At 42.7% G+C, this 23,176-nt stretch overlaps 1 long non-coding RNA gene across 1 annotated transcript; it reads right to left on the reverse strand.

Moving 5' to 3' along the window:
* Positions 1–2,801: 2,801 nt before the first annotated feature.
* LOC144100618 (uncharacterized) lies at positions 2,802–21,509 on the reverse strand. The gene is made up of 2 exons (XR_013307760.1): positions 21,297–21,509; positions 2,802–4,005 (listed from the first exon to the last, which is right to left on the reverse strand). It is a non-coding gene; the product is annotated as an uncharacterized LOC144100618 (long non-coding RNA).
* Positions 21,510–23,176: the final 1,667 nt, after the last annotated feature.

The raw sequence follows: 23,176 nt of genomic DNA on the forward strand, positions 1-23,176 counted from the left end.
CAACGCAAGACCATGGACACCTGACTTTTAAGTGGCTATCGATGGTCAGAATGCTACCGCTCTAGTCGACACTGGAGCAGGTTAATATGTGATGAATGGAACGTTCCCTGCACAGCTGAGGAAAGTCACAACTGCTTGGTACGGCCCAGAAATTCGCACCGCAGAGGGCTAACTCATTACACCATAAGGACGATGCACAGCGCGAGCGACTGTAATGGGACATAACTATATGCGACCTTCGCAATGTTAGAGCAATCTTCCGTCGAAGTAATGTAGGGCATCGATTTCCTAAGCGAACTTCAGGCGGTCATCGGCTTTCGACCCAAGCTCATCATGTTTTCGGCAAATGAAGCCATCCCTTCGATGTCAACCACAGATGAACATGTTGCCCTGAGTGTCGCGAATCAACAAGTGAGCGTTCCACTTCGATGAAGCGCCATGGCTAACGTAGATGCCACGGTTAACAACATGAAAGCCACGGTTAATAACATGGATTGGTTAATAACATGGAAGCTCTCATCGAGGGTAACATGGAGTTGCTTCTAAAACGAGGAAACGGCATGTCAAAGGGCAATTCACAATTCCGCAAGTGCCAAGCCGAACTGCTGCTGAAGAACTTCTGCGAATAATATCTGCACGTTAACAAAGAAACGATGATTGTTTTCTTCTAAAAACCATCCCACCTTCACGACACCTTCACGCTCCCCTATCGAGTACCAGCAGATTCGCCTAAGGAAGATTACAAGCACGCTTTGACAACAACCCAGCCCTGCCCCGAAAAAAAAAGATCCGCAATCTGCTTCGAAGCTACAGCGGGTGCTTGTCGTCATCGCCGAATGTCCGACAAACGCAGATTGCCAAGCATCGCATTATGACCGACCAGCACGCCTGACCTCTCCGCCACAGCCTCTACCGTGTGCCGCTGGGAGCACAAGCAAGCAATCCGGGACCAAGTGAAAGAAAGTCAATGGGCAGCACCAGTTGTTCTAGTGAAGAACAAAGACGCCGCACTTGGATCACGCATACGCATCCATTACTGCCGCTTGAACAAAATAGTTGAGAACGACGTCTACAACCTCCCCCGCATCGACGGAACATTGGGCTTGCTGAGAGACGCCAAGTATTTCTCATCGATTAACCTCAAAAGCGGACTTGGGGTAAACTCAGGTGAATGAAAGAGATCACCAGAAAACCACATTCATCATTCCTGTTGGGCTCTTCGAGTTCAAGGTGATGCCGTTTGGTCTGTGTTCCGCACCAGCGACGTTTCACCGAGTCGTGTCCTGGATTTCAGCGAGTCGTGTTCTGTCGTGTCCTGGATTCGAGGTCGTCCTGCACAAGTAGCAGTGTCACACGGACATACTGGGGCAATTTTCACTGCCGCAAATTTTGCTCATCACAGAAAGGAGGACTGGTCAGATCCATGTCCTATAATTGCGCGTAACCCTACGGCCCTTCACGAAGGCCCATATGCGTTATGCGCTGGCCAATTCCCTTATTGCCCTCAGCTTCAGCATCAAGCCGGGTGCTTGATTCCACGGCCCGAGGCTGGAAGTGGAGGAAGTTATTCTTCCTCCAGCTCTAGGTAACAGTAGCTTCTCTCGAGTGCCAAAGGCTGCCCTGTCTGTGTAGTCACATATAATTGGGAGTCTGAAATAAAAGTATGAAGGAAAGAGGTTTGAAGAAAACGAAGACGATGGCGATAAGGATGAAGTGGATTAACCGATGACTAAAGAAGATGACGAATAAGTATTCAGTGAGGTGGGAACAGATTATTGGTGGAGAAGAGAAGAAGGAGAAGACGACGACAAGGATTACGTGGACTAACGCCAAGGCTATAAAAGGGCGAGTGTGAGCGAGGCACGGGGGTGGGGGGGGGGGGGGGGGGGAAGAACAGAGAAGCGGAGTCTCCGGCAGGTCGCGGACGCTTTGGCTGGAAGAGAGCGACACCGGCTACTGCTCCGGTGAGCTCTTGTTCTACGGCTTCACGCCGCGGACTATCTGCCGTTACTGACCTCGTTCCGGGAAGTCAACGGAGGACGCTACCACATGCTACGGCCAGGGGTGTCTTCAGTGCTGTTGCCACCCATCCGGGTGGTGCCCCCAACGCTAACAGCACCGGCATCACCTCCACGGGTGCTTGGACCGGGAGCTTGTACGACACAGCCAGCGACACCAGCAGCAGCACGTCGAATACCATCTCGACACAGACTACTGGACCCATGCAGCATCACTTCCACTCCCAACCAACCGTGAGCACGAACGCCGACCGCTAATAGTAGAACGCTAGTAGTAGACGCTAGTAGCAGTGTTCCCGGGTCGTGTGTATTTATAGTCTGTGTTTTGTGTCAGTTTTGTTATTTTTGTGTGCTAGCGTTTGTGTCACCTAGGGTGCATTAAATGTGCGTCTGTGTGGGTACACGTGTCGCCTAGTCCATTCTTTCGCTCAGAGTGTTCTCCGGGGAGATCCGTAACATCTGTGCAGGATGAGATTTTCTCAAATCGTTCAGTACAAATCTTTCATTATAGAAATTCCCAGTTATATAGCGAGACCAGCAAAGGAGATGGTCTCACCTCTTAACGCCGAAAAAGGAGAAATATCTAGCTAGACATTTTTATCTTTTTTAAACAGAACCCGTGCAAGATAACAACTTAGTCAAGTGTTGACAATTTACACATTTATTTGTTTCGGAAAATGCGAAATATTTAACACACGTTATGAAAGAGTTAACAAAATGTTAGAATGAATTATTTATTAACAAGGAATTGTTAACTACATATGTTCTATGAGTTTTGCCGAGAGAAACGCATCGTTATATTATTGCTATCTTTAGCGGTATTGTTAATGTGCTGTGATGTTTTGTGCTGGCCCCGACAAAAATGAACTGACAGAGGGGCCGTGACCCAGAAAGTAGCGAAGCATTACAAGCTTTATATCTTCGTTTGTGGCAGTATTATATATAATAACGGCCCACCCTTCTGACGTTCCGAAGAATGCAACGTTGGGCATGTTGTATCGTATTGGATTCCTTCTTAGTCTGAAGACGGCGATAGACAAAACGTTGAATCTCTAACGGCCAATTTGTCACTATGAAGCTCAGCCTCAGTAACGTTCTGCTAGAGCTAATACTACCGCGAAAATCGTGTTATCTTCAGTTGTACTGCGCCTTATCTTAACGGTGATCTCACATAGCATTCTGACTATGAAGATTGCATTGGCTAGGTTTTGTAGATTCTCCGTACCCGGTACCTAATATGATTTGAGACGAAACACATTACCATTCATGGTGTTTTTCGGAAATACTGGGCGAAAGCACAGAGCCTCAAGGCAACATGTGGAACGGTATGTCTGATCTGTAGTTTCATTCGTGATGAGCTTACAATAAATTGTTAAGTGCAGATCGCTCATTCGAAGTTGTGCCATGCGTTGTGAGTTTGCTATCAGCCCTGTCAAAACAAATATCTCAAACATTGGATTACATGTCATGGTGGTTTTATTTATGAAAGAAGGAGTTTTCCGTCATGTTTGATTCATACGCTGAGCATGTTAATCGGTCGGACGACGCCAGTAACCTCGTTGCAGGAAACATGTAGCTTCCTAACGCCGGGACTGCCTGGCAGGGAGAAGCTCAAGTAACGATTGAAAGCGACACTGAAGACCATGCGCGGCATCGTTGCAGAGAGACGAGTCAGAGCAGCCGGTGAGGGAAAGTGAAGCAGGACTGGTGGCCTACTCCTTGCGCAGAAGAACCACGAACATCTTCCCGAGGTGGTCAGCATTCTCCACTGGCGCCTGGAGGCTCAAGTCCGTGACGACGTAGAAACAGGGCTTCAGGTACAACGGCGACTGGCAGATGTAGTTCTCTGAGCTCCAAGTGCCCAAAAACAGCAAACGATATGGATTAGCCATGGCACTTGTCCCAAGACCGAGCAGTGCGTCCATTTGGGCCCTTGTGGGTGGCGTCTTTCCCATGGCAGATAAAGCAACTCCTCAGTGACCGGCAGCTGCAAGGAGCAGGAAAGCAGTAAATGTTCAAACTGTTTAATTATCGTTTTTAACTTAGCTCTCAGTTTTCATTCAACCTTCCTCATGATTAACCTCTTTCCTTCTTTCTCTCCCTTACCTTCATTTATGCTGTTTTTCAATACTTTTGTGGGAGAACCGCCACAGCATAGTGTGTTAAGGATCTCAAAGTAGCTATGCTGCGCAAAGCTGCAGTTGGCACCGTACCAGCCCACTCAGACTAACTCGAGTTGCATTTTAGTATTAAAATGCGCCTTCAAGAGCGGTTCAGAGAAGAGCGGGGCTTCCGGTTCAAGAAAGCAAAGTTTATTGAGGACAAATGTCCGCCATGAAGATTACAGTATTCTCGACTATTACAGCTTGCAACATTGATGGGTTATCTCCACGAACGCCACGAAAGCTGGACCTGCGCGGGTCGCTATCCGTGGAAGAGTGTCGCAAGTAATGTAAACATCGTCGAAACTGTTATAAATTGTGTTTTAAATGGCCGGGTAGCACTGGTCCTGCAGTTTGTGTTTCTCACCGCTGTCACCGGTTTCACGCTGCGCTTCACTCCACGATAGGTAAAATCAGTGTTTACCTATTACGGGTACAAACAGCGAACCACGCTATGGGTGTGGAAGTTATCCTCAGAAGACAAGCACTCGAGGCTATAGGCTGGGACGGCAAAAGGCTAGTCTGAGCGCATGCTTTTTACTTGTGTGCGCCCACAGAAAAGTACTTTTTAAAGTCGGTAAGCTCGTTGAAACTCTGCTTCGTGAGACGAAGACGCGAAGTGAGCACTAAGTCGTGCGATCGCAAGCTTGATGAGCTAGCAATGAAAACCCCCCTTCCATCGGTTGTTGGCCAGATAACCAGGCAAGACAGACCACGCGCAGGAATGATTCAGCAACGGCGATATGGAGGATAAAGCTTGTCTGCGTACAGATCTTGGTACGCCACTTACCCGCTAAGCACGCAATTTGACCGCAAGTTTGTTTACGATAACTGCGCTCCTTTTTTAACGCACGAGACGGTCCTGACGGTGGGTGGGGACGGAATTCGACTAATAAACCACCATAGAAACAGGGTCACTCAGTGAAGCTATTGCCTAGAGCAGCGCCAAATGCGCGGGAGCTGGAACACATCCCCATTATTATCATTTGCGGCACTTTTAATGCCCGAAAACACGTGAGCACCGGAATGGCCTTGCATGCGCTGAAATTTATTGCCATAGCGAGTCGAGGTGGGAGCCTAAGGCGAGGCTGCAATCGACCGTTCCAATAAAACTTCTGTACATCATATGGACATAAGGGGCGCTGCCGTCGTTCATTCGCCACAAGAATGACTGAAAGAGCGGATTTCATATTTGGCTTTCTACTGATTACCCGGAAACGTAGATTACGTTGAAAGTATACGAGTCATCTAGAGTAGAACCCGCAGAACACATTTTAATAATTTCCGTAAGCACCTTTCGTGAAGCATTCACTTTGAAAAAGAAAGGGTGCCTCGGTGGCTCAGTGGGTATGGTGCTCAGCTGTTGACCCGAAAGACGCGGATTCGATCCCGGCCGCGGCAGTCGCGTTTCGATAGAGGTGAAATTCTAGAGCCAGTGTACTGTATGACGTCAATGCATTTTGAACAACCCCAGGTGGTCGAAATTATCCGAAGCCGCTCATAGCCTCAGTCTATTTGTTACGTTAAATCCTATAAAAGCAAACTAAGTTATGAACTTTTAATGTAAGAATTATGCTAATAATATAGCCTTATTTACTAGGAATTGCGGTCACTATCCTAAAGCTATGTTTAAGAAGCCAAATCTGCGAAATCCTACAAACAGTGTACCACGTGAAATGCGAATTTCACGATTCCTGGGATTCGTGTTGTGGAGAAGTGATACACAAGAAAAAAAGCCACGACGCTGGGCCACTCCTCTTCACTTGATACTTCGAAAGAAATTCATTAAAAACCAGTGAAAAGAACGCGAGGCAGAAATTAAGGCAGGGAGAAGGTAAGAATAGCGACCAAATGTTTCAGCCTTGCAGTAGAGATCACTCAACTCATGTTTCATACGGACCACAGCAAAAATAAATCATTGTGTTACCTCCACCGTAAGTCGACAAGAGAACTTCGAATATATGAGCCTACAATAGACAGCCATAAGAATTTAGCCTCCCACAACTGCGCATGATCTGAAACCAGAGCGGCTTTGTGCGGATTAAGATAGCTCCCTCCCCTAAAATGGTCGCGAAACTGCGTTGCAAAGAACGTGAGGCCATGTTCGCAATACGAACACAAACATGATAGCTTTTGCTCGGTGGACAACCACATTTATGAACTTACTTACCCTGACAGTAATCATTTGTTATTCGCAAGTCAGCTGGCGAATTAAAAGCAGACTTTCAGCAATGAGGCAGCTCACAGAAATCGTACATGAACTTTATGTCGATAAATTCGTAAAAAAAACCCATAAAGAAAATTTTTACTTTCTTTAAGAGTATTTATGTATTACCGCCAATATTGGAGGTCACTAAGGTAAGTAGATAAAATAAAACATGTTCTAACATTATAGCATTATTATTGGCGTAATTAAGCAATAATTTATGCGATTCAGGTCTCCACGTATGTCTTCAGGATTCGCTTCTTTTCTGAACGTTTAGCAGCGACTTGATCTGGTGCGCAATGGTGGAGGTGCGGTAAAAGGAACTGAAAGTGTGATTTAAATATTTCACCTAAGCACACTAGAGCTCCTGAAGAACACTTCATCTGAAATATGTGCTTGTATGATCATTCGAAGAAGTATAATTAGCACGAACCGTGTCAGGGCACTCTCTATATCTTGGACCTGAAAGGTGGCAGACATGTTTGTTCGCATGCTTACTTTTTTATTTTCAAATAACGAAAACGCGATGTAAGCCTGTTTTTTTGTTGATGAATTTTACCGAACATATCGCTCAAATAGTCTCTCGTATTGAATACCTCAGTTTTGGGCCCACGGGCGCCCTTTCCCATTTGTTGGGCTAGGATTAATTTTCTTCCTTGTAATGCATTTCAGTTTTTGCAGTTGCAAAAGCTCCCACTGCTTCATAGTTTTACAAATACACTGCGAAGGATGTGGTGGCTTCGTTTGCTGCCAATACACAAAGAAATACGGTTTTTGCAGAAACCCGTCTGTTACGCTAAGCGTGTTGTGCTTTGATTCACATGGCAAACGTCATGATAACAACGGCAACATTTTGAGGCTTTTATTGGAAACAAAAATAAAGGAAGTTGAAGGCATCTGCCAAGAAACATTTCATAACTCGCTTTGAAGGAAACGACAATGAATACCAAATGCATCAGGCACATTTGATTACGATTTAGTGACCAAACATCAAAATGCAGTTTCTTTCACTTGTGTGTCTGCTTCAATGTTCGTCCGGCGTTTCTGCGCTGAACTTTTTATTAATGTATCACCAAATAGCACAGCATTCAGCACTTCTGTGGTTTGTTTCCTCTATAGTGCTCCCGGTGTGCAGTTCTCTGTTCACCCTCTGTTTCTGCGCTAAACGTTTTAATAATTCGGTTTGTGAAAACCAAATTTTTCTGCATGCAAAGGAACATTTTGACCGCAGCCCAAATACCTCTTACGAGTATTTTTTCCCCTGAGTTTTCTACACGCCTGGCGCATGGAGTGAACAAAAAGGACAGCATATTCAAAAAACTATAATTTACATATATATATATATATATATATATATATATATATATATATATATATATATATATATATATATATATATATATATATATATATATATATATATATATATATATATATATATATATATATGTTTTCACAGAGAGTGCAAAATTTAATCCGCCAGTATTAAAAAATGCGTCTCGAAAAAAAGGCAGACTACTCATTTTCTTCTGACTCATAAGAGTTTCCATGTAATTGGAAATAAGCGGACAGTACCCAATCCAATATCGCGAATAAAGCATCGAAACAATTTATAACACTGATATTGTGATACCACGGTGGTTGTCGTTTTGGTAGTAAATCTTCGCACGTAAAAAACACGACCGATTTATAAACGGCATAAAAATTTTGATCACATCTTCTTGAAAAGAAGCCGAAATATTTAGAGGAAAAGATGAGTCATGTCTTAGCCTACCATATTCCTTAAAGTCAAAGTCAAAAGATTTTTTAAGGAAAAAAACAGTTCCCTAGGAGGCGATATCAAGGCAAATTAAGGCCTCAATCAGTGTCGGCACCCTTCCCATACGCATCACTCAACAGCATTAAATATTTCGCTCATCGAAAAAACACTTCATAAATAACAAACGCCATAAAATAACACACCATGAAGAAAAAATACTGATGCATACTGCGAAAAATACACAGCGATGTAAAAACATCTCATTCATGCTCTGAAGTACAAGCACCCAGACTTGAACAGAACGCATTCATAACTTAAACTGGTATTTGACACAGAATTAGTACCCTGAAAAACAGAAAAAACGATCAAAATTGTGTGCCCAGAAGCCGTGTATTTGTGTTCTTTTTTAATGCTTGAAGTGAGACACTTCCAGTAAAGATGCCTAAAGCCGTATCGTGTTTATTCAAGAAGTCGGGAATCGTGCTATGTTATTTTTTGTGTTCTGTAGTATGTACGAATCTTTTCTTTGCTGTAATTAGTATGTGGAGGTTATACAGGTGTAGTTTGTGAAGATAATTCTCTGAAAACAATCATCTATTCTGATTAATTCGAGAGTATCTACTTATCTCTATTTTTTTTTACACAGGCTATCAATGATAGTCCAGACTCGATGCGTTTAAAATAATGGGGCATATTGAGTTAAACGTGGAAAATCTATTTGGCGCAAATTTTTTTTAATACGTGTAGCTTTCCTAAGTTTGTTTTCGTGGTGGTACCCCATACGAGAAGACATAGTGCAGATGGGAGTGTGTTAGAGTGTAATATGGTTGTGCGTTAGCGAAGATAGTAATATATCCTACAATTTGAATGTGATTCCAACCGTTCTTGCGATATCTGTTTATTTTTCCGGCATGAGCAGACCAGTACCGGTTTTCTTGATAAAATGCACCAAGGAGGTTATGCGACGTGTCCCGTTCTATTTGTTCATTATCAAAATGAATCAGGATGTCTTTATTACATTTATTTTCAGGTATGAACACAACATTTTTTGTTTTGTCCTTGTTTAGAGATAGCTTATCTACCCCAAACCACACCTATAGGCTATCTAACCATTTATTTCCTTTCCTCTAGATATCTTTCATATCTCTTCCTGAAAAGAATGTCTTAGTTTCTTCAGCAAACAGTATAGTTTCTGGAGTCAGCGGGTTGTTTAAGATATCAATAATGTAGATGAGAAATACTAATGGGCCAAGTATAGAGCCCTTTGGTATCCTACATGCATAATACCAATGTCGGATTGCGCTTGGTTTGCGTTGCGTTCTTGGATCTGTTTGGTAGGTAATACCTGATTAAGTCTAGAGCAACACCTCCATTGCCATAGCTTTTAGTTTTGTAATAATATTTGATGTTTATTAGAGTCAAACGTTTTTTAAAATCGAGAAACAAGCTTGTTGTGTATAATTTGTGCTCAAATTTATCGATTATTTTCTCTTTAATAAATAACAGCGCCATTTCCATTTACTTACATTTATGAAGCCCCTACTACTCCATTACTATGACGCCGTTTTGCTGACAGTAGTTTAGAACACGTCTATTGATAGCATGTTAATTTATTCTGAAAATATTGGCAACCTATAAACTGGCCTATATTTATTCAGGCTGAGTTTATCACCCTCTTTATGAATAACTGAAGCTCTTCCGTTATAGTTTTTCAAGAAAGACCCTCGTATATATATTAACATTGCATATGTGTGATATCGGGCGGTTGAATATGCTTGCAATTGACTGTATGGGCTGTGCTTTCAAGTTATAGTGCCCGTACTGCGGCTGTATGTGTCGTGCGGACCTGTACCGCCTAGTTTGGCGTTCTTCAAAGTTCCGCAAGGGACGCGACGACCTCGTAGCCAAGCATGGTTTTTACACAGATGGCGATGAATTTTTTGCGTTGGCCAGAGCCGGAACGAACGGCATCTGGTAAGACATTGGCAAATATGCTAAGATAAGTGGCGTCTGCAAAGCAGTGTAAAGCGTGGCTAGACCACCCATGCCGTCCCTTCATGTTTCAATAGACCCCTACTTCTCTCTTCCTTAACAACCCAATTCCCCTACAAACGACTTTGAGCCTCTCTTTATAAATAAACAGCTCGCTCATTCATTCATTCATTAATTCATTCATTCATTCATTCATTCATTCATTCATTCATTCATTCATTCATTCATTCATTCATGTACTCCGCAAGAATTATTGTCATTTAGCTTCTCTAGTAGCAAACATATTTTGCCTCTGTAGCAGGAGTCAAACTAGTTGAACCTGCAATAGACATATTCATGTAAAATTTGCGGTCCTCAAGAGAGCAATTCGGGTTTTTATATTAGATCCTCCTACATTTAGGAAACGGTTATTAACTTTACCAGCTAGCGACTTCCCACCATAGGTCGAGCCATCAAAGCTCCCTTCTTGCAATTCTGAGCTCTGGTTTCTTGACATAAGGTGGTTTGCAGTTTCCCATAATTTCCTTGGGTCGTTGGTGATACCTGCAAACTTCTTTTCGCATTTGGTATGATGCGCTTTTTTAATGTCTTGTCCTAGCTTGTTCGGGAGTTTCTTATATTGATTTAGATAGTCCAGAATTCTAGTTTTTATAACAATGCAAAAAGTCTGTCACTTTTTTATTCCTTTAAAAGGACCCTGCTAATCATTGGCTTTCTACAATTCTCTCTTTTCCTGAATTATTTTAGAGGAAATAACGGTTTATAAAAGTTTTCAATATTATCTATGAATAAATCGTATGCCATCACTACAGCTTCAGAGAAATCAACTGTCTCCAAATTTGTTTCTGCTGTTAGGGTTTGAAATAACATAATTGTTTCCTCATTAATGACCAATCCATACCAATCCCTTGTCGGGAGCTTCGCACTGTATATTTTGTATGGTGAGTTAGAAAAAGAAATATAGGTAAACGGTCACTCACGTCCGCTAACAAAACACCAGATTCTATATCGCTCGAGCTACAGTTTTTGAAGCAAAGGTCTAAGAAAATTCCGGAAGTATTTGTTACCCTTGTTAGCACATGGATAACGTTTTTATAACCGTATGACAGAAACACATCAATAAGCTTTCGCTTGTTCAAATTAAGAGAAGGAACTACTACATTATTAGCACTGACAGAAAAAGATAAGCTATATTGTCTGCAGTATTCCAGAATTTCTTCAAGAAATTCAAGAAACACAGACAATGTTCTAGAAGGACGTTGCCATACCACTAGACATATTGGCTTTGACACTTTTGTCATAACACTCTCATAATGATCAATAATTTGCCAATAGTTTGAAATAACATTACAGTCAAGTTTTTCTTGAGATAGCCTGTGACGACTCCACACCTAATAGTATTGCGAAACATTGATGGCTGTTTATAACCATTGAATTCGCAAATATCTATTTCATTTGAAAACGAAGTTTCAGTGCAAGCAAAGTCAAACTGGTGTTGAAGCGTGTCAAGAAACGTACCAATTGATTTCTTTTTGTTTCTGAAGCTTTGTGGACCTAAGTGGCACACAGAAAGTTTCTTATCGAAACATGTTTTGCAATCCCGGAAAGAACGAGGGTCATGATAGCCATCTTTAGAAGTGTCATTTGTCATGCACTTAGAACATGAAGTAAATACCTCTTTTGTCATTCCAGAAAGCTTATCGTATTTCTTCTAGGTCGTGGATAGAAACAGTCCTGATAACCCGGATAGGAGCGGCGCGACGCACAGATTTGTCTTTAACCAAAGAAAACACTTATTCCAATTCTTTCGCCTTTGACTTCATTTCCCACAGCAGGTTGCTGTTGTGAGCTGAAAGGTCCTCGTTTAGATATATCTTGGTCTCTTTCTTTTCGAGTTCATTCTTTTTGCTTAGCCACTTCGGCCTATTTCTGCGAGATGAAAGGAAACTAGCACAGGAGAGATCCTGTTTGACGCGTCATTCTCGCTCTTTATCGTAAGTCGATGAACTGCCTCAATGTCCGCTCAGAAAGCCTGTGAATCTCAACATCATCAGTCAGAAGGTCAGTCCTTTCCAGAAGCTTTTAGTCGTTATGCTGTGCCAGACCATGTATTCCCTTATTTGGTTGCCTGGTATACTGTTCAAGATAGTTCATTTCGTGCCTCAGTTTCTTTAATTTTAATTCATCAACTTCTGCCTCAAGTTTTTGCATGTGTTGTTTTTCATTCCAGTTATATCCGTACTTTGAGTTTTCATGCGTTTAAAGTCTTCATCGTATTTATGTAGCATTGTTCTTACAGCAGTTTAAATGCAGCTTACGGTGGTCATAATAGCATCAACGTTGTCTAGTGTAGACTTCATTCCCAGTACCACGGCAAGCTCGTCCTGTACGTCCTGTAATTTATTTTGCTAGGCCTAGACCGGTTTCTTTATCTTTCTTATGAAATGTTACCACTAGCTTGTGCCCTTTCGCCAGTAGCGCATTTCCATGCGTTTTTAGCGATCTTCTCGTATTAGCCGACTGACTACTGAGCATGTACCAATGTAATAACTGAAATCGCATTCGGCGTATGACAGGTGCAGCTCATCGTCTGATGGTTTTCCATGGCACGCAAGACAGTCCTCAGACATTATTTTAAGGCATGCAGAAATGATACCAACTTATACGCTCAGGAGCACCCAACAGCAGCGGCCGCCGAAACCAAACGCACGTGGTTGAAGCGAACATGCAAGAAACAGTCTTAAAGGGCCGACCAACCTGCAAAAGTTCTCGAGCGATTATTTTCCATGAAGGCAGTCTGCGCCGCCGCTGATGCTGCCGCCCCTGCTGCTGGGTGAAGTGTTACAGTTGGACCATTTGCTCGAAGAGTATCCTGTATGTCTGTTCTGCCAGGTAATCCACTTTAGTGATATCTAATCCTCCCAGAGCACCATGGTGACATTTAGTAAGGCAGGCCTATGTGCATTGATAAAGAAGGTTCAAAATGTGTCAGCCTCCCATCTGTTTATATCTATAAAAAAAAGCATTGCTGTTCTTTAAACGTGGCGTTGCTACTGCGCGTGTGTGAATATCAGCAATTGAGATGTCTTATACTGAATGTTTTTTTCGAATAAACGACAGTTGAAGACTAGCGTACGTCCTGTGTATTTGTGTTCTTGTCCCTTGTGTTCACTAAGCGCTAGAAAATATGAGTTCACCATGGTGACTCCAGAAAAGACGAAGTCGGTAGAAATCAGTTTTATTTTTGTGGAATACTGAAAAGAAACATAGCTTGGTGTACACTTGCAGCATGGACGTACGGTTACCAGAGATAGGGACTACAACTGCTTTTCATTAACAGTTCCGGCTTACATGGACTTCACTACGGGACAGTTCGTAATTTCTACTCCGCACTACATGTTGTGCTCAAGTCCATATCCTGTTTTCGGTTTCGGCCAGAGCTCTATTAACACGAGTTTGTTTCTAACACACAGCCAACGTTAGGCCCATCATTTTGCTCTGCATAGCTCACTCTTTTGTCCCGTCGTTTACTCCAAACCTTTCGCTACATCAGCATTTATGCTTCAGAGTTGCTGATTACCAGTTTTATACCCTACTTTCTTCAATATTTTCCTTTAAAGCCATATAAGTAAGCCAATCCTCATTGCCTAGAGTACCTACCTAATGCATTTCATTTCACCTAAAATTACTTTGGTTATTTCAATTTCATTTTGCACAACATGCAATCACTACTTATTTTGATTTACACCAGATGATCTTTTTTTTATTATTCAATGCTTTCTTAAAAAATTGATGCTAATGGTGACGTGGATGCTGCCTACTGAGAGTTTTTTGGGCTCGGTGGGCACACGATATTGAGATATCGTGGAAGCTTATAAAAACAAATAGCCAGAATTTGTGCAGGAATTTTTTAATAGTTCTGTTTATGCTGCATGCTGCAGTAAAATCTTGAAAACTTTACTGATTCGAGAATACACGATTCATGTAACTTGCCAAAGTGCTATACGCCTTGAGATATTCACCAATCTTTTCGCTGCTCTTTCGCACCTCCTTCCAAAACTGGTCGCTCACCGTACGCCAAAACTGAGCGCAGGCTGAGAAAGAGCAAGGAATGAATTCGTCAATGCCTCAAGACCCATTGCAGTTTGACAAGTTCTGTACACTGTATTTGTCTTTAAGATCGCCATTTCGCTACCGTCTTTAAAATTGCGCTTGGAATTTGCAGCATAACGTGATTATTTAGGAAGTGTTAAAATAATATTGTCTCTTTGTTTGCAAAATCATGATGTCCATCGTTATCTTGTGTCCGCCTAGCAGGAAATACTCTACGTAATGGCATAATGCATAATGTTACTTCATCGATTCAGCTACGCCTTTTTGCAGATGATTGTGTCGTATACATAGCTGTAAATATTATAAGATCTAATTCTCGTTAACAATTCCTTAGAATCAAGCGCTCATGTTTCGCCCGCGTCGTAAACACTCTGCGTTTCCTCTGATTGAATTAAACAATACCAGAGTAAAATACAGTCTGTAGAAACTTTGGGCAGACGGTATGTCATCCCTTAGCGAAAAAAGTCTGTGCTAAAAACGCATTTCGAACACATTTAATAATTTCGTATTTATTTCGAATTTTTTGTCCCTATGCCTAAACTGTAGCATGAATGCTTTCTAAGTATGCTAGGAGTACTATTCTGAACATTCTTACAAATGCATCAAAAATGCATCTTCTGTCCGCTTAGTATATTTATTACTCATTAAAAATATACTAAAAATACACAACTAATACATTAAAAATATACTAAAAACAATAAATACATGAAAGATATACTAAAGATATAAAATTCATACATTAAAAATATGCTAAAATATACATTAATACATATAAATTAAACTAAAAATATACATTAAATACATGAAACCACATTTAAAATATACAATGTAAACATTAAAAATACATGCACTTCGGCTCGGCTTACGAAAGGTTGGCTAGTCGGATTCGCCGGATAATACTGGTCAATGTTTTTAACAGCAGAAGTAATGACAGAACTGGTTATAAGCATTAGGAGACAGATAATCGCAGATAAAAAGCGTTGTCATCAAGAAGACTATGCCAATGCAAGGTCACGTGACGGGACCTGAACGTGAAAGATGTCGCCACGCAAGAAATGTCGACGAAAAGTGACGTCATGCAGCAAGCACGAACTCATTCGACAAGCCAGTACTTGGCTTGGCTCATATATACCCTCGTGAGGGGACACATTATCTTGCCCGGTAAGGCGCCTTTTACGCATAGACTGTGGGGCCCCAAATTGTCGCACAAGTGTCGGAGTGGTCGCGTTCGAATCTGCGGTCTATCTAGAACCGAATTGTTAGAAGTAACTTGCGTCAGACATCGGTCAGGAGTCGAACTGTCAACCAACAAATACATGAGCGTCTATGGCAGCCGGTCGGCCCTGCCAATCGGGGTACCTTTCGCTGGCATGTGACATGTGCTTCGAATGCATTAATTTCATATTTACGAATGTACGCTTTTAATATATTGACAAAATGCTAAATCCGCATTCAAAATTTTTTCACATATTTGAACTATTACTATTATATTTGAACAGGTTCAAAGATATGATCAGGTGAAGTTTCTGGGACTCATCCTAACATCCAACCTGCATTGGGAACCCTACATCAAATCAATTTGTTCTAAAGGTGAAGGTAAATGAAATTATTTAAGAAGAAACCTGCGTAACACGGCGGCCCATATTAAACTCAGTGCCTATAAAATTCTTATCAGACCTACCCTAGAATATGCGGATATAGTCTGGAGGCCCCATCAAAAAATTTTAATCAACAAATTAGAGCGCATCCAAAAACTAGCAGTAAGGTTTGTCTACTCAAAGCATTCACGCCAGACTAGCGCTACCAGTCTAATCATTCAATCAAATTTACAAAGCCTGCCACAGAGAAGAATCATTACAGGATTAAAGTTTTTGTTCCAACTTCTTCACGGCCACTTCAAAATAACAAATTCACAATACTTGCATCTTCCTTTCAAACACTTGTCTAGAACTAACCATAGTAAAACAGTCCTTCAACCAGTCAGCCGTGTAAATATCCACAAGTACTCCCTGTTTCCAGATGCTATATCCTATTGGAATAAACTGCCTGAAGATGCGGTGAAGTGTACGTCCGTGAAATTATTTTTTAATGTACTAATTTTTTTTCTGTTTAATTTTCTCCTATTGTATTTGTGTTTGGTTCCGAGAATATCTCTGCATTTTTGTATTTTTGTTCTATTCCGTTTTATCATTGATGCACTGTAAACACTCCTGCATGAACCCGAAAAAGGCCTGCAGTATTTTTAAATAAAGAAATGAATAAATAAATGCCCGTGACCATCATCGTCGTTTTTTTAAGCTTTAAAGATTTAAAACAAAACGTAGGGGACATTAAAGCTCCGCCTTAAGGGTAGGACGAGATAGCCGTAGTGTGTTAATGCCCATATTTGGAGAATAGTCAATTCTAAACTTAATATTCGTAGACATGTGACAGTACTCATACCACTCCTGGCGCACTGGTGCAGCGGTTTAGCGATGCGCCACCGGTGGGGGATTGAGCGACCGAGGTTGCTCTTCACTACAATCCTCTCGTGGCCAATCATTACTTTTACTGCCAACTGTAATGGTGGTCAGTTTGCTTACAATCCAGGTGTCACGTTGAGATGACGCCGCATGGTCACGAGATTTAGTGCCCACCTAGGTTGCCGGAGCGCCATTTGGTGCGGTCGGTCCGGCTGCGAGGCTTCAAACGGTGGACGCCGACGCCAGAAAGTTTTATTCCGAGATGAGGTCCACTAATAACCGTTAGCACTGTGGGAATTCCGCGGCAGACAATTAAGCCGTGACAAACTGATGAACAAAGCATGCAGTTCACACAAAGCACGTGAACACTGCGCACGAAAAAGATCACGCGAGAGATATGTGCGCAGCGCACATCTATAAAACTCTGGCTGCTCTGGAGTTAATATATCCCCCACGTAGGACGTCCTCTATCGCCATTTCAGAGCGAGGGGCGCTAAGTGGTCGAGCGACGAAAAGAACTGATTATAGTGTTCCGATGTCTGAAACGGTAAAAGCTGCTGCGCACTCGAAGCTGCAAATTAAATCTATCTTAGGCTGCGCGATGATCTCGGTTACTGCCTTTAGATGTTATTTTAAGTGCGTGTTTTAGGCTTACCAAGAAATCAGTAGCTAGCCATACATATATTTTAACTTCATCTTCATAAAGCTTTTTGTAGCCTGCAACATGGCAAGATGTTTCGGAAGGCGCCTTTAGCTAACTCTTGTTAACAAAACGTCTTTGTTGCGGAAATAACAACCCTAAATAATATTCTACGCTAAAATCCAACGTAAAGCTCGATACTCTGTATGGCTTGGCACCGCAGGGAGGATGACTAGAAAGACCAGGCGTTGAGGTGTAGCGCTTTTACGAAACCTCTAAGCGCCAAGCACTCATATAAGCAAGAATTATAGCCGCCTACACCAACGTACGACGAGTGACTAGCGGGAGCTGGACCGCGAAATGCTAAAAATAATGATGATGCCTCGTACTACGCTTTGACGATTGTGTTTGCTAAGGGAAGCCAGCATTCACTGCCACTGAACTGTCGCATTTGCCGATGTGTGATTGGGGCCTATACTTGGCTTTGCGTACTCGTTTTCAAGATCCGGATTATTGCCTCCGCTTCGAATTTGCTTGCCTTCATGCCTCATCTTCACAGGAGGATTAAGGCCAGGGCGCAAAATTTTTTTGCTGCACGCCTTGCTGTGCAGTTGAATTCCTTTGCTGAGGGGCAGTTTAACGGACCACAATACGGACTAGTACGTGGAGATCAAGAAACGGGAGTAACTAATTAGGTAATACATGTTGTAGCTACAATACTGAAGGCTTATGGGCGAGTTGGTTTATCATGTTTAAAATAACTTAGCGCAATAAAAAAGACAGTCTGTCTCTCTTCGTGCAATCTTTTTTTTTTTACGCCAAGTTGTTTTTAACCGTGACCAATCTAGTGCTTCCAAGACCTCCTCAATATTCGCTTTTCTCTAGGGTTAAGTGGTGCCAACTGCTACACTGCACCCCTCCCCATCGGCACAGCCATTTGTAGGCTATACTGGACTAGATGGCCTCATGTAGCCAACTGTGAAGCGCGATCATACCGCGGTATAAATATCTTCTCATTGAGGATAAATTGAATTTGATAGAGATTTGATATTTATGAAAAACAAAAGAGTGTTACGGGGAGGCCAGGTAAAGGCTATGAGAACAGGTCTAAGGGCCCTGACCTCCGTGCGCACAGGACAATAAAGTTGAGTGCAGCTAAGTGAGCACGAGCACTTATCAAGAACATCCATTAGGGTTACTATTTTACCTGTTTCGATGCATTACCTTGTTGTAATCACAAAGAGGCTACTTTACTTAAAACGCAATTCTTGCCAGCTAGACACTTACAAAACGAAAAATATTTGCTGTCACAACTGGCCATTTCCTCAAATACACTGCGGTGCGTCATGACCTTATACAGGCTGTTTCACCCAAGATTTTACATAATTATTAATAAAGACTTTTTGAGTTACAGGACCGCTTTCTTCGGCACAGCATTGCCAGCGGTGTAGGCATCATGGTATAGCTAATATGTACTAACTAGAAGGATGGTTAACTAATATTGAATAGTTAACTTTTTGATGTAATACTGTTAGGCTTCTTAATAACTCGGAGGCGTGTAGCCAATCGTAATTAATATCCATGTCAGTTTTTAGAATTTCGTAAAGGCGGTGAACTCCCTCCTTTACCCCTGCTGTTACGGCGTGGTTCGGGTGTCCACCGAGATATGTAAGGTAGTCACTGCGTCATTTCCTTTCCTGAAAACCTGACTTTCATTTTTCTTACCCTAGTCGCTGTGACTCAACAAATTTTGGCTATTTGGACGAGTGGGTGTACTATTTGGCGCCATGTAGCAAAAAGTTGTTGGCCCACAGCACAAAGGGTAAAATCGTTTTCAAAATTATAAAAACTGATATGAATATTATTACGGGTGGGCTGCACGCCTACCTTTAATTATAAAGCATAACATTAATAGTTAAAAACTAAATTATTTAATATTAGTTCACCAGCCTGCTAGTTTCTCTATATCAGCTCTATTCAGATGTGCGATACTGCTGACAATGTTATGCCGAGAAAGGGCTATTCTGACTGAAAAAGCCTGTATTTAAAAATTGTGTAACGTCATTGGTGACACACCCTATATATGACGGGGATTTCTGCGGCAAGGCTACAGCTGCATAAAGTGTTCCTGATGGTGATCCCGGTGTCTTGCCCGAGCTTTGCGTCGTGCGATTGAATTGAGTGGCGTGAAAGAAAACATTGCATTTCTTAATTCGATTCTATTACGTGAATTCGTCGTTTGCTGCAGGCGTAACATAAGCATATCCATACAAAGGGGCACAATATATTTTTGTTGAAAACAAGTCTTCTCTGTCACTTTATATCACAACTTCAGCGTAAGTAACTTTCATTTTGGCTTACTTTAATGCCGTTGCTGTCTACACTGCCGAGCATCTCTCGGGACAGCAATCGCAGAAGATATAAATCAGCATCCAAGTTGCACCACATACCGAGCAAGACGTTACGACAAATGATTAAAGCATTCACCGCTTTTCTGATCTCTGGCGTTCAGTTGGTGGTGCATTTGTCTGTAGTAAGTAAGTAATTACAACATTTACTACCTCCTGATTACATTTCGATTTCTAGGGGGTGCATGTCGCGCTTACACACTGGTGTCAACTTAAGTCAGCGCGATCGCTCCCTTATGCATCAGCCTTCGTGATGCCTGTTTTAGACACTGCGCAGTCAGACGAGGATGCATTGAATCACAAAACCGAGAAATTAATTTTTTTTTGTGATGGCAGAAAAATACTGCAAGATTGTACAGATGACGTCAAAGCAAGACTTCATGGCGGCTACTACAGTGCGCAAACCAAAACTGCTTCAGTTTATCTACTCCTGTGTAATCCTGCTTCTCCTACTGCAGTGACATCTGCGCTGTAGCACTAGCAGTATTCTAACTCCGGCCGAACCAAGGCTCGCAATTCTCGCAGCCGCTTAAAAAAACAGTGCCTAGCTCCAGTTGCGGTGTCCTGAGACCCGGTCATCCCATAATTTCCCACACGTACCCTGCTAGCCGAGAATCGCGGCGCCTCGCACCGGCTGACGTAAACGCGGCGCGTGCGGGCGACGCACCCGAGAAGCAAGGCGAGAATCGCGGCCACTGGCAGCGGAAAAAGAATGAAAGACTACTGCTGAGATGAACAAATCGTGGGAGAGGGGGGGGGGGGGATGCACGCTGGGGAACCGAGGTCCGGCTGTGAGTATGGGAAAGTATGGAGAATATTAACGAAGCAGCTACTGTGTGCGGTTGCAAGTTTAAATCTCCCGCTGTCGCTCGAATGCATCGCGTATTGACGGGTACACGATCGTGGCTGGCCCGCTTATAACGGCTTGCAATCCTTAAGTGTGCCATGGGCGACCATGATAGGTACGCTGCGGTGTATTGCAAATATTTTACTGTTTGTGTTTACTTGCAAATGTAAGCCCAAGATATCTCACTCTTGCGACCAAGCACCCGCATTATGTCTGGGAGTCCTTGGAAGCCACTCTCTGAGAATCCGCAATCGAGCCAACAAAAACAATGGAACATCACTCTCTGCCTTCCGTGGGACAACGCCAGTTTGCCTGGACAATTAGAGTGGTTTCAATCTGCCGCGTCGCCATCTCAATCATGGATTTTCATTAAAACATCGTGAACATTTCAGTGCGTATACAGATTTGCGAATGAGCCATTCACTCGGACTTATAAAGATATTTCGGTTTGCGATGGTGTGACATAATTGTGACGTAGAATTCGCCTTCTTTTAAAGGGGTTCTGGTGCAGCCACTTTCTTACCGTTCCCAACACGTGAGAAAACCACCGCGACGGGGACCGCTAATGAGAGGCAGTAGAGGCGCTAAAGCGGTGCAAAATTGTGGAAACGTTATTACTTTACGCAGAGTAATTTTTCGGAGCATGCTTAGCTCGCCTCTAGAGTAAAAAGCGAAAAGAATGAACTCACAGCTGTTTGAGGAGACCACGCGAAGGTGAGACAGAAAAGGACGTCCAAGTAGTCTGTGCTGTTCTGCCGTCATGCAGGACCAGAATATCTGAGGCGGACGGACAATGGTGAATCTGTCCTCCACGTCACCATGTCACATGACGAGCTGGCGGTGGCTTCTAGTTGCTCGGCTCACGGCCGGAAGCTTAGCTCTTGTTTTCCTCCTCCTCGAAGTAGGTGTTCTGTCGTATCGTGTAGCATGGCTGTGGTTTGGGAGCAGCGAAAGAAAAGGAGCGTGTGTGCACCGACAACCGGGTATTCCCACGGGCCAGCGATAGAGGCAGAGGTACAAGCATTGGCGACGGCGAAGATAGCTCACGTTTCCCTCCTGTGATCAATTCTGACGCGCGACTTGGAGGCGTGCACCACAGTTCGAAGTTTTCCTTTCCATTTCGCTTGGCGACTATGATGTTAGTAGTAAAAATTTTGGAACAAACACATCCCCGCTGTCACGTGACCTTTTTCGCAGCGCCGCTTCCGTCCATTTTATGCGCACACAACCGTGTGTGGATCGATTTGACTGCAACTAGCCAAAATCACCTCACTGCCTTGCGACCGCTACAGCTACAAGATAAGTACTAACATGGTCCAGCAAAATAAAAGGGAACAAAACCTGGGCATTCATTTATTGGCTAGTTCATAAATATAGGGGACAAACGCACGTTTTCCTTCTTTCAAACAAGTTTTATCCTAATACCTAACGCATTTTAATGTTTGGTTAATAAATCAGAACACATTGGATCTTTTCGTGCACGCTGGTTGTATTTTATATTGGAGGGCGCTGTATTTGTTAGTACTCTTCAAGAGGCACATAGCCATCAGCCCTTTTTCACTGTAACCTCAACCCTCTTTACGAATATACGAATATTCATAGTGGGAGGGCTCGGCTGGCCCACATACACAGCTGCGTATAAGATTATGGCCATTCTCGGTAGCCCAAACTCACTACAAGTTTTCTAACTTGTGCACCCGCACCGACCTCCAGCCTCAAACCGCCTGGGTCGGTTTGCGAATTTCGCTCTCTCTCTGCGCTAAAAGGAGCCCGTCCTCTCGACCTCGAAAGCTGATCGGCCTTTGTCCTGATTAGTCCTTTCTATTCAGCTTTAAACAAGCATATTAGCACATAGCAGCCTCGCTAGCACCAGGTGACGAGGGGAGGTGTTGCTGCCGCCAGAGATATTAAAAGGCGTCGGAAGAATTTTAAAAAATCTCAATTTTTGTTTGTCGTAGTTTAAAGGAAGCATAGTGAAACACAAGAGCAATTCACAACCTGGACAAGTGCAAGTGTATGGTTTCACGGCATACCGTCTAGTTAGGAACCATAACAGATAAACCTGACTGGTCACTGACAATGGTCGGGAAAGAACGACTTTTCGGGATGCTACGGCTTCCATGTTTACAATATTCTACACTGATTCTGCGCTACTTCTAGTGCTGAAGAATAACAGTATTTTCTGCGGACATGGGTGATTATGTCTTAAAAGAACTGTGCCTATTCCTCTTTTTGTGGAAAATAGGAAATAAATGCAAAATCACCAACATGGTCACAATCTTTGGTTCTCAGTTTTTTTTTTCGTCATTACCGTGCATTACGTCTCCAGATGAAAAATTAGTGCGAAATAAACAGTACAACATCAGAAAATGAAATTTTCTATGAGCGATGGAGAAAAATGGCGAATTAATAGCCCTGTTAATGGTGGCGGCGCCACTAGGATTCGATAGGTTTCCCACGATGGACCACCACCATTTTAGTATCGCTGTGAAGAAAAGATATCGCAGCTTCCGTTGGTTGCAACGTGGCGATTCTCAGACCAAAATAAAATGTACATCGGCGACAAATG

This window comes from Amblyomma americanum, chromosome 8 (genome assembly GCF_052857255.1).
Source record: "Amblyomma americanum isolate KBUSLIRL-KWMA chromosome 8, ASM5285725v1, whole genome shotgun sequence".
Taxonomy (NCBI): Eukaryota; Metazoa; Arthropoda; class Arachnida; order Ixodida; family Ixodidae; genus Amblyomma; species Amblyomma americanum.